Source organism: Oncorhynchus tshawytscha, linkage group LG12 (assembly GCF_018296145.1).
Source record: "Oncorhynchus tshawytscha isolate Ot180627B linkage group LG12, Otsh_v2.0, whole genome shotgun sequence".
NCBI lineage: Eukaryota > Metazoa > Chordata > Actinopteri > Salmoniformes > Salmonidae > Oncorhynchus > Oncorhynchus tshawytscha.
The window spans coordinates 15319209-15334550 of record NC_056440.1 but is presented as its reverse complement, the minus strand read 5'-3'; the positions used below and the strand labels follow the sequence as shown (position 1 = coordinate 15334550).

Sequence of the window (15342 nt, the reverse complement as noted above, 5' to 3'; positions counted from 1 at the left end):
AGACCAAGGTTAGAGACAACAGAACAGACCAAGGTTAGAGACAACAGAACAGACCAAGGTTAGAGACAACAGAACAGACCAAGGTTAGAGACAACAGAACAGACCAAGGTTAGAGACAACAGAACAGACCACAGACAACAGAACAGACCAAGGTTAGAGAGACAATAGAACAGACCAAGGTTAGATACAACAGAACAGACCAAGGTTAGAGACAACAGAACAGACCAAGGTTAGGGAGACAATAGAACAGACCAAGGTTAGATACAACAGAACAGACCAAGGTTAGAGACAACAGAACAGGCCAAGGTTAGAGGAGACAACAGAACAGACCAAGGTTAGAGACAACAGAACAGACCAAGGTTAGAGACAACAGAACAGACCAAGGTTAGGGAGACAATAGAACAGACCAAGGTTAGAGAGAGACAACAGAACAAACCAAGGTTAGACAGAGACAACAGAACAGACCAAGGTTTGAGGAAGACCACAGAACAGACCAGGGTTAGAGAGATAATAGAACAGACCAAGATTAGAGGGAGACAACAGAACATACCAAGGTTAGACAGAGACAACAGAACAGACCAAGGTTGGAGGTAGACAACGGAACAGACCAAGGTTAGAGTGAGACAACAGAACAGACCAAGGTTACAGACAACAGAACAGACCAAGGTTAGAGACAACAGAACAGATCAAGGTTAGAGACAATAGAACAGACCAAGGTTAGAGGGAGACAATAGAACAGACCAAGGTTAGAGGGAGACAACAGAACAGACCAAGGTTAGAGACAACAGAACAGACCAAGGTTAGAGACAGACAAAGAACAGACCAAGGTTAGAGACAACAGAACAGACCAAGGTTAGAGACAACAGAACAGACAGAACAGACCAAGGTTAGAGACAACAGAACAGACCAAGGTTAGAGACAACAGAACAGACCAAAGTTAGAGTTAACAGACCAAGGTTAGAGACAACAGAACAGACCAAGGTTAGAGACAACAGAACAGGCCAAGGTTAGAGACAACAGAACAGACCAAGGTTAGAGACAACAGAACAGACCAAGGTTTAGAGACAACAGAACAGACCAAGGTTAGAGGGAGACAATAGAACAGACCAAGGTTAGAGACAACAGAACAGACCAAGGTTAGAGGAGACAACAGAACAGACCAAGGTTAGAGGAGACAACAGAACAGACCAAGGTTAGGGAGACAACAGAACAGACCAAGGTTAGAGACAATAGAACAGACCAAGGTTAGAGGGGGACAACAGAAGAGACCAAGGTTAGAGACAATAGAACAGACCAAGGTTAGAGACAATAGAACAGACCAAGGTTAGAGACAACAGAACAGACCAAGGTTAGAGACAACAGAACAGACCAAGGTAAGAGACAATAGAACAGACCAAGGTTAGAGACAACAGAACAGACCAAGGTTAGAGACAACAGAACAGACCAAGGTAAGAGACAATAGAACAGACCAAGGTTAGAGACAACAGAACAGACCAAGGTTAGGGAGAGGCAATAGAACAGACCAAGGTTAGAGACAACAGAACAGACCAAGGTTAGAGGGAGACAACAGAACATACCAAGGTTAGAGAGAGGCAATAGAACAGACCAAGGTTAGAGACAACAGAACAGGCAAAGGTTAGAGGGGGACAACAGAAGAGACCAAGGTTAGAGACAATAGAACAGACCAAGGTTAGAGACAACAGAACAGACCAAGGTTAGAGACAACAGAACAGGCCAAGGTTAGAGACAACAGAACAGACCAAGGTTAGAGACAACAGAACAGACCAAGGTTAGAGACAACAGAACAGATCAAGGTTAGAGACAACAGAACAGACCAAGGTTAGAGGGAGACAATAGAACAGACCAAGGTTAGATACAACAGAACAGACCAAGGTTAGAGACAACAGAACAGGCCAAGGTTAGAGGGAGACAATAGAACAGACCAAGGTTAGATACAACAGAACAGACCAAGGTTAGAGACAACAGAACAGGCCAAGGTTAGAGACAACAGAACAGACCAAGGTTAGAGACAACAGAACAGACCAAGGTTAGAGACAACAGAACAGACCAAGGTTAGAGACAACAGAACAGACCAAGGTTAGAGGGAGACAATAGAACAGACCAAGGTTAGAGAGAGACAACAGAACAAACCAAGGTTAGACAGAGACAACAGAACAGACCAAGGTTTGAGGAAGACCACAGAACAGACCAGGGTTAGAGAGATAATAGAACAGACCAAGATTAGAGGGAGACAACAGAACATACCAAGGTTAGACAGAGACAACAGAACAGACCAAGGTTGGAGGTAGACACGGAACAGACCAAGGTTAGAGTGAGAACAGACCAAGGACAACAGAACAGACCAAGGTTAGAGACAACAGAACAGACCAAGGTTAGAGACAACAGAACAGACCAAGGTTAGAGACAACAGAACAGACCAAGGTTAGAGACAATAGAACAGACCAAGGTTAGAGGGAGACAACAGAACAGACCAAGGTTAGAGAGACAACAGAACAGACCAAGGTTAGAGACAACAGAACAGACCAAGGTTAGAGACAACAGAACAGACCAAGGTTAGAGACAACAGAACAGACCAAGGTTAGAGGGAGACAATAGAACAGACCAAGGTTAGAGAGAGACAACAGAACAAACCAAGGTTAGACAGAGACAACAGAACAGACCAAGGTTTGAGGAAGACCACAGAACAGACCAGGGTTAGAGAGATAATAGAACAGACCAAGATTAGAGGGAGACAACAGAACATACCAAGGTTAGACAGAGACAACAGAACAGACCAAGGTTGGAGGTAGACAACGGAACAGACCAAGGTTAGAGTGAGACAACAGAACAGACCAAGGTTACAGACAACAGAACAGACCAAGGTTAGAGACAACAGAACAGATCAAGGTTAGAGACAATAGAACAGACCAAGGTTAGAGGGAGACAATAGAACAGACCAAGGTTAGAGGGAGACAACAGAACAGACCAAGGTTAGAGACAACAGAACAGACCAAGGTTAGAGACAACAGAACAGACCAAGGTTAGAGACAACAGAACAGACCAAGGTTAGAGACTACAGAACAGACCAAGGTTAGAGACAACAGAACAGACCAAGGTTAGAGACAACAGAACAGACCAAGGTTAGAGACAACAGAACAGACCAAGGTCAGAGGGAGACAATAGAACAGACTAAGGTTAGAGACAACAGAACAGACCAAGGTTAGAGGGAGACAATAGACAAGACCAGGGTTAGAGGGAGACAACAGAACAGACCAAGGTTAGAGGGAGACAACAGAACAGACCAAGGTTAGAGACAACATAATAGACCAAGGTTAGAGACAACAGAACAGACCAAGGTCAGAGGGAGACAATAGAACAGACTAAGGTTAGAGACAACAGAACAGACCAAGGTTAGAGGGAGACAATAGACAAGACCAAGGTTAGAGGGAGACAACAGAACAGACCAAGGTTAGAGGGAGACAACAGGACAGACCAAGGTTAGAGGGAGACAATAGAACAGACCAAGGTTAGAGCGAGAAAATAGAACAGACTAAGGTTAGAGACAATAGAACAGACCAAGGTTAGAGGGAGACAATAGAACAGACCAAGGTTAGAGGGAGACAATAGAACAGACTAAGGTTGGGAGTAAGTATATGTTTGACCTCTATATGCCAAATGACCAAATATTTCATATTCATATATCAATATTTAATATTATTCATATTATTATTCATATTATGGTTTGAAAGTGTGAAACAATCACAAAGCAGGAGTGTTTGCTTATACCGTCACCCTGAGGAGGGAGAAGAATGGAAGTTGAATAGAAAATGCTATTTATTGTGACTAAAGGCATCATACTGGTTTTTCATGATGAAGAAGAATTTTCTGTTCTATTCAGCTTCCATTGTCATCCAAGAGTGGCTGAATATATCTAGCTGAGCCCAGGCTTGGATTTGGTCATGCAGTGCTGAGGATGCCAGACGGGACCTGTCCAAGACAGTTCCCAGACACCAGGTTCCAGCTGGACAGTGGTCAGACAACAGGTTCTGGGGTTCAGTGTCACTCCATGTCAGAGACACGCCTGTCCCTTTCTCTCTCTCTCAGCAGGAGGGCAGTAGCTCCCGGAACAAGGAGTGACCCCCCTGGTCTGAGTCTCTGTCTGTTCTTATCAGGGACACATCTAATCTGACACCACTGATCTGCTCTACTCTCCTCTCCTTTATTGTCATTAAAGGGGAGGTCACTTCCACTTTGCATGCCCTCACTGACACATGCATACTGTGGGTCGGTCTGCCTGTATGCAAACGCATAAATGCTCATAAAACCATTCACACACACAGAATTATGATGTAGTTTACAAAAGTTCAAATCAGGAAGGCTGGCCTGAATGCCTTGTCACTAGTAAACACAACATAATTCACATTGCTTCCCATCTTACCTCATCAGCATAGCTGGTATTTATAGGGTAATATTTATAATGTTATCTCATCAGCATAGCTGGTATTTATAGGGTAGTATTTATAATGTTACCTCATCAGCATAGCTGGTATTTATAGGGTAATATTTATAATGTTACCTCATCAGCATAGCTGGTATTTATAGGGTAATATGTATAATGTTACCTCATCAGCGTGGCAGGTATTTATAGGGTAGTATTTATAACGTTACCTCATCAGCATAGCAGGAATTTATAGGGTAATATGTGTAATGTTACCTCATCAGCATCGTTGGTATTTATTGGGTAGTATTTATAATGTTACCTCATCAGCATGGCAGGTATTTATAGGGTAGTATTTATAATGTTACCTCATCAGCATGGCAGGTATTTATAGTGTAGTATTTATAATGTTACCTCATCAGCATAGTTTGTATTTATAGGGTAATATGTATAATGTTACCTCATCAGCAAAGTTGGTATTTATAGGGTAATATGTATAATGTTACCTCATCAGCATATCAGGTATTTATAGGGTAGTATTTATGTTACCTGATCAGCATAGCTGGTATTTATAGGGTAGTATTTATAATGTTACCTCATCAGCATGGCAGGTATTTATAGGGTAGTATTTATAACGTTACCTCATCAGCATAGCAGGTATTTATAGGGTAGTATTTATAATGTTACCTCATCAGCATGGCAGGTATTTATAGGGTAGTATATATAATGTTACCTCATCAGCATAGCAAGTATTTATAGGGTAATATTTATAACGTTACCTCATCAGCATAGCAGGTATTTATAGGGTAGTATTTATAATGTTACCTCATCAGCATAGCAGGTATTCATAGGGTAGTATTTATAATGTTACCTCATCAGCATAACTGGTATTTATAGGGTAATATGTATAATGTTACCTCATCAGCATGGCAGGTATTTATAGGGTAATATTATAATGTTACCTCATCAGCATGGCAGGTATTTATAGGGTAGTATTTATAATCTTACCTCATAAGCATGGCAGGTATTTATAGGGTAATATGTATAATGTTACCTCATCAGCATGGCAGGTATTTATAGGGTAGTATTTATAATGTTACCTCATCAGCATAGCTGGTATTTATAGGGTAACATGAATAATGTTACCTCATCAGCATGACAGGTATTTATAGGGTAATATTTATAATAATACCTCATCAGCATAGTTTGTATTTATAGGGTAATATGTATAATGTTACCTCATCAGCATAGTTGGTATTTATAGGGTAGTGTTTATAATGTTACCTCATCAGCATAACTGGTATTTATAGGGTAATATGTATAATGTTACCTCATCAGCATGGCAGGTATTTATAGGGTAATATGTATAATGTTACCTCATCAGCCTGGCAGGTATTTATAGGGTAGTATTTATAATGTTACCTCATCAGCATGGCAGGTATTTATAGGGTATTATGTATAATGTTACCTCATCAGCATGGCAGGTATTTATAGGGTAGTATTTATAATGTTACCTCATCAGCATAGCTGGTATTTCTAGGGTAATATGAATAATGTTACCTCATCAGCATGGCAGGTATTTATAGGGTTATATTTATAATGTTACCTCATCAGCATGGCAGGTATTTATATGGTAGTATTTATAATGATACCTCATCAGCATAGTTTGTATTTATAGGGTAATATGTATAATGTTACCTCATCAGCATAGTTGGTATTTATAGGGTAGTATTTATAACGTTACCTCATCAGCATAGCTGGTATTTATAGGGTAATATTTATAATGTTACCTCATCAGCATAGCTGGTATTTATAGGGTAGTATTTATAATGTTTATAATGTTACCTCATCAGCATAACTGGTATTTATAGGGTAATATGTATAATGTTACCTCATCAGCATGGCAGGTATTTATAGGGTAATAGGTATAATGTTACCTCATCAGCCTGGCAGGGATTTATAGGGTAGTATTTATAATGTTACCTCATCAGCATGGCAGGTATTTATAGGGTATTATGTATAATGTTACCTCATCAGCATGGCAGGTATTTATAGGGTAGTATTTATAATGTTACCTCATCAGCATAGCTGGTATTTATAGGGTAATATGTATAATGTTACCTCATCAGCATATCAGGTATTTATAGGGTAGTATTTATGTTACCTGATCAGCATAGCTGGTATTTATAGGGTAGTATTTATAATGTTACCTCATCAGCATGGCAGGTATTTATAGGGTAGTATTTATAACGTTACCTCATCAGCATAGCAGGTATTTATAGGGTAGTATTTATAATGTTACCTCATCAGCATGGCAGGTATTTATAGGGTAGTATATATAATGTTACCTCATCAGCATAGCAAGTATTTATAGGGTAATATTTATAACGTTACCTCATCAGCATAGCAGGTATTTATAGGGTAGTATTTATAATGTTACCTCATCAGCATAGCAGGTATTCATAGGGTAGTATTTATAATGTTACCTCATCAGCATAACTGGTATTTATAGGGTAATATGTATAATGTTACCTCATCAGCATGGCAGGTATTTATAGGGTAATATGTATAATGTTACCTCATCAGCATGGCAGGTATTTATAGGGTAGTATTTATAATCTTACCTCATCAGCATGGCAGGTATTTATAGGGTAATATGTATAATGTTACCTCATCAGCATGGCAGGTATTTATAGGGTAGTATTTATAATGTTACCTCATCAGCATAGCTGGTATTTATAGGGTAACATGAATAATGTTACCTCATCAGCATGACAGGTATTTATAGGGTAATATTTATAATAATACCTCATCAGCATAGTTTGTATTTATAGGGTAATATGTATAATGTTACCTCATCAGCATAGTTGGTATTTATAGGGTAGTATTTATAATGTTACCTCATCAGCATAGCTGGTATTTATAGGGTAATATTTATAATAATACCTCATCAGCATAGCAGGTATTTATAGGGTAATATGTAGAAATTTACCTCATCAGCATGGCAGGTATTTATAGGGTAGTATTTATAATGTTACCTCGTCAGCATGGCAGGTATTTATAGGGTAATATGTATAATGTTACCTCATCAGCATGGCAGGTATTTATAGGGTAGTATTTATAACGTTACCTCATCAGCATAGCAGGTATTTATAGGGTAGTATTTATAATGTTACCTCATCAGCATGGCAGGTATTTATAGGGTAGTATATATAATGTTACCTCATCAGCATAGCAAGTATTTATAGGGTAATATTTATAACGTTACCTCATCAGCATAGCAGGTATTTATAGGGTAGTATTTATAATGTTACCTCATCAGCATAGCAGGTATTCATAGGGTAGTATTTATAATGTTACCTCATCAGCATAACTGGTATTTATAGGGTAATATGTATAATGTTACCTCATCAGCATGGCAGGTATTTATAGGGTAATATGTATAATGTTACCTCATCAGCATGGCAGGTATTTATAGGGTAGTATTTATAATCTTACCTCATCAGCATGGCAGGTATTTATAGGGTAATATGTATAATGTTACCTCATCAGCATGGCAGGTATTTATAGGGTAGTATTTATAATGTTACCTCATCAGCATAGCTGGTATTTATAGGGTAACATGAATAATGTTACCTCATCAGCATGACAGGTATTTATAGGGTAATATTTATAATAATACCTCATCAGCATAGTTTGTATTTATAGGGTAATATGTATAATGTTACCTCATCAGCATAGTTGGTATTTATAGGGTAGTATTTATAATCTTACCTCATCAGCATGGCAGGTATTTATAGGGTAATATGTATAATGTTACCTCATCAGCATGGCAGGTATTTATAGGGTAGTATTTATAATGTTACCTCATCAGCATAGCTGGTATTTATAGGGTAACATGAATAATGTTACCTCATCAGCATGACAGGTATTTATAGGGTAATATTTATAATAATACCTCATCAGCATAGCTGGTATTTATAGGGTAATATTTATAATAATACCTCATCAGCATAGCAGGTATTTATAGGGTAATATGTAGAAATTTACCTCATCAGCATGGCAGGTATTTATAGGGTAGTATTTATAATGTTACCTCGTCAGCATGGCAGGTATTTATAGGGTAATATGTATAATGTTACCTCATCAGCATGGCAGGTATTTATATGGTAGTATTTATAATGATACCTCATCAGCATAGTTTGTATTTATAGGGTAATATGTATAATGTTACCTCATCAGCATAGTTGGTATTTATAGGGTAGTGTTTATAATGTTACCTCATCAGCATAACTGGTATTTATAGGGTAATATGTATAATGTTACCTCATCAGCATGGCAGGTATTTATAGGGTAATATGTATAATGTTACCTCATCAGCCTGGCAGGTATTTATAGGGTAGTATTTATAATGTTACCTCATCAGCATGGCAGGTATTTATAGGGTATTATGTATAATGTTACCTCATCAGCATGGCAGGTATTTATAGGGTAGTATTTATAATGTTACCTCATCAGCATAGCTGGTATTTCTAGGGTAATATGAATAATGTTACCTCATCAGCATGGCAGGTATTTATAGGGTTATATTTATAATGTTACCTCATCAGCATGGCAGGTATTTATAGGGTAGTATTTATAATGTTACCTCATCAGCATAGCAGGTATTCATAGGGTAGTATTTATAATGTTACCTCATCAGCATAACTGGTATTTATAGGGTAATATGTAGAAATTTACCTCATCAGCATGGCAGGTATTTATAGGGTAGTATTTATAATGTTACCTCGTCAGCATGGCAGGTATTTATAGGGTAATATGTATAATGTTACCTCATCAGCATGGCAGGTATTTATAGGGTAGTATTTATAACGTTACCTCATCAGCATAGCAGGTATTTATAGGGCAGTATTTATAATGTTACCTCATCAGCATGGCAGGTATTTATAGGGTAGTATATATAATGTTACCTCATCAGCATAGCAAGTATTTATAGGGTAATATTTATAACGTTACCTCATCAGCATAGCAGGTATTTATAGGGTAGTATTTATAATGTTACCTCATCAGCATAGCAGGTATTTATAGGGTAGTATTTATAATGTTACCTCATCAGCATAGCTGGTATTTATAGGGTAACATGAATAATGTTACCTCATCAGCATGACAGGTATTTATAGGGTAATATTTATAATAATACCTCATCAGCATAGTTTGTATTTATAGGGTAATATGTATAATGTTACCTCATCAGCATAGTTGGTATTTATAGGGTAGTATTTATAATGTTACCTCATCAGCATAGCTGGTATTTATAGGGTAATATTTATAATAATACCTCATCAGCATAGCAGGTATTTATAGGGTAATATGTAGAAATTTACCTCATCAGCATGGCAGGTATTTATAGGGTAGTATTTATAATGTTACCTCTTCAGCATGGCAGGTATTTATAGGGTAATATGTATAATGTTACCTCATCAGCATGGCAGGTATTTATATGGTAGTATTTATAATGATACCTCATCAGCATAGTTTGTATTTATAGGGTAATATGTATAATGTTACCTCATCAGCATAGTTGGTATTTATAGGGTAGTGTTTATAATGTTACCTCATCAGCATAACTGGTATTTATAGGGTAATATGTATAATGTTACCTCATCAGCATGGCAGGTATTTATAGGGTAATATGTATAATGTTACCTCATCAGCCTGGCAGGTATTTATAGGGTAGTATTTATAATGTTACCTCATCAGCATGGCAGGTATTTATAGGGTATTATGTATAATGTTACCTCATCAGCATGGCAGGTATTTATATGGTAGTATTTATAATGATACCTCATCAGCATAGTTTGTATTTATAGGGTAATATGTATAATGTTACCTCATCAGCATAGTTGGTATTTATAGGGTAGTATTTATAACGTTACCTCATCAGCATAGCTGGTATTTATAGGGTAATATTTATAATGTTACCTCATCAGCATAGCTGGTATTTATAGGGTAGTATTTATAATGTTACCTCATCAGCATGGCAGGTATTTATATGGTAGTATTTATAATGATACCTCATCAGCATAGTTTGTATTTATAGGGTAATATGTATAATGTTACCTCATCAGCATAGTTGGTATTTATAGGGTAGTGTTTATAATGTTACCTCATCAGCATAACTGGTATTTATAGGGTAATATGTATAATGTTACCTCATCAGCATGGCAGGTATTTATAGGGTAATATGTATAATGTTACCTCATCAGCATGGCAGGTATTTATAGGGTAGTATTTATAATGTTACCTCATCAGCATAGCTGGTATTTATAGGGTAATATGTATAATGTTACCTCATCAGCATATCAGGTATTTATAGGGTAGTATTTATGTTACCTGATCAGCATAGCTGGTATTTATAGGGTAGTATTTATAACGTTACCTCATCAGCATAGCAGGTATTTATAGGGTAGTATTTGTAACGTTATCTCATCAGCATAGCAGGTATTTATAGGGTAGTATTTATAACGTTACCTCGTCAGCATAGCAGGTATATATAAAGTAGTATTTATAATGTTACCTCATCAGCATGGCAGGTATTTATAGGGTAGTATATATAATGTTACCTCATCAGCATAGCAGGTATTTATAGGGTAGTATTTATAATGTTACCTCATCAGCATAGCAGGTATTTATAGGGTAGTATTTATAATGTTACCTCATCAGCATAGCAGGTATTCATAGGGTAGTATTTATAATGTTACCTCATCAGCATAACTGGTATTTATAGGGTAATATGTATAATGTTACCTCATCAGCATGGCAGGTATTTATAGGGTAATATGTATAATGTTACCTCATCAGCATGGCAGGTATTTATAGGGTAGTATTTATAATCTTACCTCATCAGCATGGCAGGTATTTATAGGGTAATATGTATAATGTTACCTCATCAGCATGGCAGGTATTTATAGGGTAGTATTTATAATGTTACCTCATCAGCATAGCTGGTATTTATAGGGTAACATGAATAATGTTACCTCATCAGCATGACAGGTATTTATAGGGTAATATTTATAATAATACCTCATCAGCATAGTTTGTATTTATAGGGTAATATGTATAATGTTACCTCATCAGCATAGTTGGTATTTATAGGGTAGTATTTATAATGTTACCTCATCAGCATAGCTGGTATTTATAGGGTAATATTTATAATAATACCTCATCAGCATAGCAGGTATTTATAGGGTAATATGTAGAAATTTACCTCATCAGCATGGCAGGTATTTATAGGGTAGTATTTATAATGTTACCTCGTCAGCATGGCAGGTATTTATAGGGTAATATGTATAATGTTACCTCATCAGCATGGCAGGTATTTATATGGTAGTATTTATAATGATACCTCATCAGCATAGTTTGTATTTATAGGGTAATATGTATAATGTTACCTCATCAGCATAGTTGGTATTTATAGGGTAGTGTTTATAATGTTACCTCATCAGCATAACTGGTATTTATAGGGTAATATGTATAATGTTACCTCATCAGCATGGCATGTATTTATAGGGTAATATGTATAATGTTACCTCATCAGCCTGGCAGGTATTTATAGGGTAGTATTTATAATGTTACCTCATCAGCATGGCAGGTATTTATAGGGTATTATGTATAATGTTACCTCATCAGCATGGCAGGTATTTATAGGGTAGTATTTATAATGTTACCTCATCAGCATAGCTGGTATTTCTAGGGTAATATGAATAATGTTACCTCATCAGCATGGCAGGTATTTATAGGGTTATATTTATAATGTTACCTCATCAGCATGGCAGGTATTTATATGGTAGTATTTATAATGATACCTCATCAGCATAGTTTGTATTTATAGGTTAATATGTATAATGTTACCTCATCAGCATAGTTGGTATTTATAGGGTAGTATTTATAACGTTACCTCATCAGCATAGCTGGTATTTATAGGGTAATATTTATAATGTTACCTCATCAGCATAGCAGGTATTTATAGGGTAGTATTTATAATAATACCTCATCAGCATAGCAGGTATTTATAGGGTAGTATTTATAATGTTACCTCATCAGCATGGCAGGTATTTATAGGGTAATATGTATAATGTTACCTCATCAGCATGGCAGGTATTTATAGGGTAGTATTTATAATGTTACCTCATCAGCATGGCAGGTATTTATAGGGTAGTATTTATAACGTTACCTCATCAGCATAGCAGGTATTTATAGGGTAGTATTTATAACGTTACCTCATCAGCATAGCTGGTATTTATAGGGTAATATGTATAATGTTACCTCATCAGCATGGCAGGTATTTATAGGGTAGTATTTATAACGTTACCTCATCAGCATAGCTGGTATTTATAGGGTAATATTTATAATGTTACCTCATCAGCATAGCTGGTATTTATAGGGTAGTATTTATAATGATAACTCATCAGCATAGTTTGTATTTATAGGGTAATATGTATAATGTTACCTCATCAGCATAGTTGGTATTTATAGGGTAGTATTTATAATGTTACCTCATCAGCATGGCAGGTATTTATATGGTAGTATTTATAATGATACCTCATCAGCATAGTTTGTATTTATAGGGTAATATGTATAATGTTACCTCATCAGCATAGTTGGTATTTATAGGGTAATATTTATAATGTTACCTCATCAGCATGGCAGGTATTTACAGGGTAATATGTATAATGTTACCTCATCAGCATAGCAGGTATTTATAGGGTAATATGTATAATGTTACCTCATCAGCATGGCAGGTATTTATAGGGTAGTATTTATAATGTTACCTCATCAGCATAGCAGGTATTTATAGGGTAGTATTTATAATATTACCTCATAAGCATAGCAGGTATTTATAGGGTAGTATTTATAATGTTACCTCATCAGCATAGCAGGTATTTATATGGTAGTATTTATAACGTTACCTCATCAGCTTAGCAGGTATTTATAGGGTAATATGTATAATGTTATCTCATCAGTAAGGCAGATATTTATAGGGTAATATATATAATGTTACCTCATCAGCATAGCAGGTATACATAGGGTAGTATTTATAATGTTACCTCATCAGCATAACTGGTATTTATAGGGTAATATGTATAATGTTACCTCATCAGCATGGCAGGTATTTATATGGTAGTATTTATAATGTTACCTCATCAGCAGGTATTTATAGGGTAATATGTATAATGTTACCTCATCAGCAGGGTATTTATAGGGTAGTATTTATAATGTTACCTCATCAGCAGCAGGAATTTATAGGGTAATATGTGTAATGTTCCCTCATTAGTTGGTATTTATAGGGTAGTATTTATAATGTTACCTCATCAGCATAGCAGGTATTTATAGGGTAATATTTATAATGTTACCATCATCAGCATGGCAGGTATTTATAGGGTAGTATTTATAATGTTACCTCATCAGCATAGCAGGTATTTATAGGGTAGTATTTATAATGTTACCTCATCAGCATAGCAGGTATTTATAGGGTAATATGTATAATGTTACCTCATCAGCATGGCAGGTATTTATAGGGTAATATTTATAATGTTACCTCATCAGCATAGCAGTTATTTATAGGGTAGTATTTATAATGTTACCTCATAGCAGGTATTTATAGGGTAATATTTATAATGTTACCTCATCAGCATAGCAGGTATTTATAGGGTAATATGTATAATGTTTATCAGGGTATTTATAGGGTAGTATTTATAATGTTACCTCATCAGCATAGCAGGTATTTATAGGGTAGTATTTATAATGTTACCTCATCAGCATAGCAGGTATTTATAGGGTAGTATTTATAATGTTACCTCATCAGCATAGCAGGTATTTATAGGGTAGTATTTATAATGTTACCTCATCAGCATGGCAGGTATTTATAGGGTAGTATATATAATGTTACCTCATCAGCATAGCAAGCATTTATAGGGTAATATTTATAACGTTACCTCATCAGCATAGCAGGTATTTATAGGGTAATATGTATAATGTTACCTCATCAGCATAGTTGGTATTTATAGGGTAGTATTTATAACGTTACCTCATCAGCATAGCCGGTATTTATAGGGTAGTATTTATAATGTTACCTCATCAGCATGGCAGGTATTTATAGGGTAGTATTTATAATGTTACCTCATCAGCATAGCTGGTATTTCTAGGGTAATATGTATAATGTTACCTCATCAGCATGGCAGGTATTTATAGGGTAGTATTTATAATGTTACCTCATCAGCATGGCAGGTATTTATAGGGTAGTATTTATAACGTTACCTCATCAGCATAGCAGGTATTTATAGGGTAGTATTTATAACGTTACCTCATCAGCATAGCTGGTATTTATAGGGTAATATGTATAATGTTACCTCATCAGCATGGCAGGTATTTATAGGGTAGTATTTATAACGTTACCTCATCAGCATAGCTGGTATTTATAGGGTAATATTTATAATGTTACCTCATCAGCATAGCTGGTATTTATAGGGTAGTATTTATAATGATAACTCATCAGCATAGTTTGTATTTATAGGGTAATATGTATAATGTTACCTCATCAGCATAGTTGGTATTTATAATGTTACCTCATCAGCATGGCAGGTATTTATAGGGTAGTATTTATAATGATACCTCATCAGCATAGTTTGTATTTATAGGGTAATATGTATAATGTTACCTCATCAGCATAGTTGGTATTTATAGGGTAGTATTTATAACGTTACCTCATCAGCATAGCTGGTATTTATAGGGTAATATTTATAAAGTTACCTCATCAGCATAGCTGGTATTTATAGGGTAGTATTTATAATGTTACCTCATCAGCATGGCAGGTATTTACAGGGTAATATGTATAATGTTACCTC

At 36.0% G+C, this 15342-nt stretch overlaps 1 pseudogene; it reads right to left on the bottom strand.

The window, feature by feature from the left end:
- The window catches only part of LOC121847900, a 581625-nt pseudogene that overhangs the window by 438486 nt on the left and 127797 nt on the right, over positions 1 to 15342 (bottom strand).